At 50.6% G+C, this 4,622-nt stretch overlaps 1 long non-coding RNA gene across 1 annotated transcript in view; it reads left to right on the forward strand.

The window, feature by feature from the left end:
• Positions 1–2,236: 2,236 nt before the first annotated feature.
• LOC123347967 overlaps positions 2,237–4,622 on the forward strand; it is a 406,194-nt gene continuing 403,808 nt past the window's right edge. Inside the window, exon 1 of the long non-coding RNA XR_006573130.1 lies at positions 2,237–2,426. This is a non-coding gene — a long non-coding RNA (uncharacterized LOC123347967). The remainder of the gene's footprint in view (positions 2,427–4,622) is intronic.

Here is a 4,622-nt window from a genome sequence, read left to right on the forward strand (position 1 = left end):
CCTAGCACATGTGATTTCCCTACAAGGTCGCATTTTTCATCTTAATAGTGAGTGCTTGCAGCTCTGGAGTTACAGATCTCACAGACACAGGTCCAGGCATCAGAATTCAGCTTGCATGCGGCCATGGTAAGCCACTGTCTTTCGGCTTCTGTAGTGATTTACCCCTCCCCCCCAACGCATGGCTAATACCACGCTAGCTCCCTGCTAATCAACAACCTTCCCACCCCCCCACCCACTGCGTGGCTGGTAGCTTGGGGAAGATCGCCGGTGACCAAACACAAAAAAGATCATCGTCATTTCACTCCTCCCCTCCCCCCGCTTCGCTACGTGCAGGAAAGGTTTTGTTTTAAGCTTGCAGTCCACGAACCCATTAGAAAAATGGCCACCCCCCTTACTTAAATTCCTGATTTTTAACCAGGTTATCCTGAACGATATCACTTTGCTGAGGATAACACAACAAGATAAAGAACGGATGCTTCTTGAATGCCAGCAGTCACCGGGACCATACGCTGCTATGCTTTGCCACGCAATGATACCTGATTACTTGCTACATGCATGGCGTGGTAAAGTGTCCTACCATGGTGGGCGGAACAAGGCTGCCTTGCCCAGAAACCTTCTGCAAAGGCTTCTGGAGTACCTACAGGAGCGCTTCATCGAGATGTCCCTGGAGGATTTCCTCTCAATCCCCGGACATGTTAACAAACTTTTCTAAGTAACTATACTGTCTGCGACCGCATCCCAAGTCCTCAGGGCAAATCAATCATTAAAAAACGCTTGCTTAAAAAACAATGTTTGCTATTTACAAAGGTACACTCACCAGAGCTCCCTTCCATGGCGTCATTGTCTGGGATAGTTGCTTGTGAGGGCTGGGAGCAGGGTAATTCCGTCAGGGTGATAAAAAGCTCCTGGCTGCTGGGGCTCACGGAGTGCTGTGTGCTCTCTGCTAGGTCTTCCTCCTCTTCTTCATCTTCATCTTCCCCGTCTGCATAATCCTCAGACATGGCAGAGATTACAACCCCCACCTCAGAATCCACGGTCAGGGGTGGGGTACTTGTGGCGCAGCCCCCTAAAATTGCATGCAGCTCAGCATAGAAGCGGCATGTTTTTCGACCTGCCCCGGACCTTCCATTTGCTTCTTTGGTTTTCTGGTAGGCTTGTCTGAGCTCCTTAACTTTCACTCTGCACTGCACTGAGTCCCTGCTGTGGCCTTTATCCGTCATAGCCTTAGAAATTCTTTCAAATACTTTTTCATTTCGTCTTTTGGAACGCAGTTCTGTTAGCACTGAATCCTCTCCCCATATAGTGATCAGATCCAGTACCTCCCGAGCGGTCCATGCTGGGGCTCTTTTTCGATTCTCAGGAGACTGCATTGTTAACTGTGCTGATGAGCTGTGCGTGGTCACCTGTGATGATGAGCTCTCCACGCTGGGGAAGCAGGAAATGAATTTCAAAAGTTCGCGGGGCTTTTCCTGTCTACCTGGCCAGTGCATCCGAGTTCAGAATGCTGTCCAAAGCGGTCAGTGGTGCACTGTGGGATACTGCCCGGAGGCCAATACCGTCGATTTGCGGCCACACTAACCCTATTCCGATATGTTAATCCCGATATTAGCGCTACTCCTCTCGTCGGGGAGGAGTACAGAAACCGATTTAAAGAGCCATTAAAATCGATATAAGGTGCCTCCTAGTGTGGACGGTTGTGGCGTTAAATCGGTTTTACGCTCCTAAAACCGATTTAAATGCCTAGTGTAGACCAGGCTTCAGACTCCACTACCTAGGTGTGTAAGTGAAACCATTAATGTAAAGCCAGTAAACTATGCAATTTGGAAATGTATGAAGTTCAATTAGGGTAGGTCTATACTTACCGCGCGGGTCGACGCGGAGAGTTCGACTTCTCGGAGTTCGAACTATCGCGTCTAATCAAGACGATCTGACCGTCTCTTCTGGCCTTAGTCTCCAAATCTCTGCAAAACTGAGTGTGGCACTTTGAGAGCCTCTGAGGTTGCCATGTGTTGCCTGCTTGATCTCCAGCACTGACCCTGAGTGCGTGGGGGTGACACAGGGGGAGCAGCTCAAACATGCAAAGGGGCTGGCCAGGGGCCGGACATTAGCCTTGCAGGGCAGGGGTGAGTGTGGCAGTGACATCACAAGGGCCTTTTGCAGCACCTCAGCTGATTGGTCAAAGGAGTTTGGGAGGCGGTGATCTCACAGAGAGTCCATGACAATGGCCAGGTAGGACAGGCTGCAGGGCTGGGACGTTGTCAGAGACCCCCGTGGCTTTGCTGCAGAGAGTCTCCTTCTTTAGGTCTCTCCCTGAGGACTGAGAGAGAATTCTGGGTCATGTCTGTGAGCACGAGGAGGAGACTCGTTGGAGTTTTCCCCGTTCCCACTGCTAACTGAGCGAGAAGACAGACATCCCTGTGGAGAAGGTAAGAGCCCCAGAGAGGTTTGGTACCTAGCCAGCCTGACCCACCTGGTGCTGGCCAAATTCAAGGCATGGAAAACACTAGGTTAAGGTGGGAGAATTTTTTTTACCACCTAGGCCTTTGTTCATTAGAGTCAGGGGGACATTGGGGTTCATCATTTTTGGTTTCTCTTTTTCCTACTTCCCTCCCTCCACTGGCAAGGAGGGGGCTGCTCTTTAGCCCTCGTGGAGGGAGGCCATCCCAAAGAGAAGGGACAGGAAGACTGCTCTGAGAGCGATCCTCACTGGTGACTTCAGCCACCCCTGGGCCATCTGGGGAACCCTCAGCCTCTGCCAGAGTCTCAATGCTGATTGACGGAGCAGGGGATCTAGTGAAGGGAGGAGACTCAGGACTTTGTTATTCTCTTTTAAGGCCCAGCAAATAAGCCAGAACCAATCATCTGCTTGGTGAATTGTTCTCCTGCCTTCTCGACATTGACTGTCTCTGAGCCGTTCCTGGTTCACTCGGATGTTCTGGTGCTTCTACAACACTTGCTGAATAATCACTCTGAATGGCGGTTGGTCTGTAGCTCATTCGAGGTCACTTTGTTCTGATCATTCAGTGTGTGAAACTCCAGACTGATGGTTAATTTGAAAGTCAGGACACCTGAGATGTAAGACAAGGCCCTTCGCCTTTCTCAACCTTCGTTTCTCCCTCTGTCGGTTGGGGATAACAAGCCTCTCACACCTGCCTCCTGGTGGGGGGAGGCTGCGGAGCTGTGGGGACCCATATGAGAAGGTCACTAGTAGCAATGCAGCATAGGAGGTGTCCTATCGGGTTGAGTCATTGCAGATTATGATGTAGTTCAGCAGACCCCTGTTTTCCCAATATTGCATTATGCAGCTTTCCATGTTAACCGAACCACCAGTGCACGCAGGTGCAGCAGTTGGCGATTTCTCCTGTGGCCTCGAGATGGCACTGCAGGCTAGCACTTTCCCATTCCCCTGGGTATCAGAATGTTTGATTAGGTGACCTGGCCCCAAACGGCCCCAGTTAGATGCCATCAGTGGGGTCTGCTGTGTAAAGGCTGAAAGAGTCAATTGTATTGGTATTTTATTATCTTTAAATCATTAAGGGGAGCATCTTATCTCGTTTCTAAATCAAAGTGTCTCCTCTTTGTGTGCGAAGAGAGAGTTTAACGGGATGCCACAAACGGGAGATGCTTTTGATTTGGAAAACAGAATATTTTTGCAAAGAATTTTCATCCCAATTGTTTCATGATTCCACAAACCAAACTTGTTTAATGTTCATGTGATTTTCTAACAGAAAACTGTGTCTATGATTATTCCCCCCCCCCCCCGCCCAATTGCTGGGCTCTGTCCCTCCTTCTGGGGGGCTTGTTGTCTGCTGATGTCAGTGAGAGTGAGAGCTGTTGGCTTTTCTCTCTAGCTCTGCCATTGCTTTGCCATGTGACCTGGGGTAGGTCATTTCCTCTCTCTGTACCTCAGCATCCCAATCTGTGCAATGGGAAGAGAGACAGGTCTGTAATGCCTGGCAGGAGTGAGACTGGGAGAGAGAACGGGCATTAAAGCACTTTGGGGAGGAGAAAGGGTTGTTTCATGCTGTTGAGCACCAAGGCATTCTGACATTTGCGAAAATGTCTCGTCTAGAGAAACAAGAAATGATCGGGGACAAAGCCTGCAGGAGGATGTGAATCAGAGAGGCCAGGGTATGTGTTTGGGGTCTCACCAGTGCTTCTCACCTGTGAGTGCTTCCCCATCGTCATAGCTTGGCCTGGGAACAGGAGAAATAAACCAGACGGTGAGTGAGTGAGAGGGATGCAGTGACAGTGCCACGGGGCAGTGGGGAGGAGGTAACAAGCCTCTCTGCTGCCCAACATGTACCACAAGGGAAGGGATTTCCCCCACAGTCCTCATCTGCCCTGGCTCTGAGCAGGATTAGCTGCCTAAAACCCAGAACTTTCAGAAGCCGTCCAGACCATAGTTGAGATCTGTGGAGCTCTTGGCTATAATGAAATTGTAATTAACTATCCAGGTGTAAAGACCTGGGGACTAGAACCTGGGTTGGCCAATATTCCCCTAGTGCCAGCTGAGCACCAGGGAGCAGGGAATACGGGGCTCTGGCGGGGTGGCGGGACCGCGAAGTTGCGGGACTCTGGCTGGGAGAGCGGGGCCGCGGTGATGCGGACCTCTGACCGGG

The sequence above is a fragment of the Mauremys mutica genome, chromosome 13 (assembly GCF_020497125.1).
Source record: "Mauremys mutica isolate MM-2020 ecotype Southern chromosome 13, ASM2049712v1, whole genome shotgun sequence".
In the NCBI taxonomy this organism is placed as follows: Eukaryota; Metazoa; Chordata; order Testudines; family Geoemydidae; genus Mauremys; species Mauremys mutica.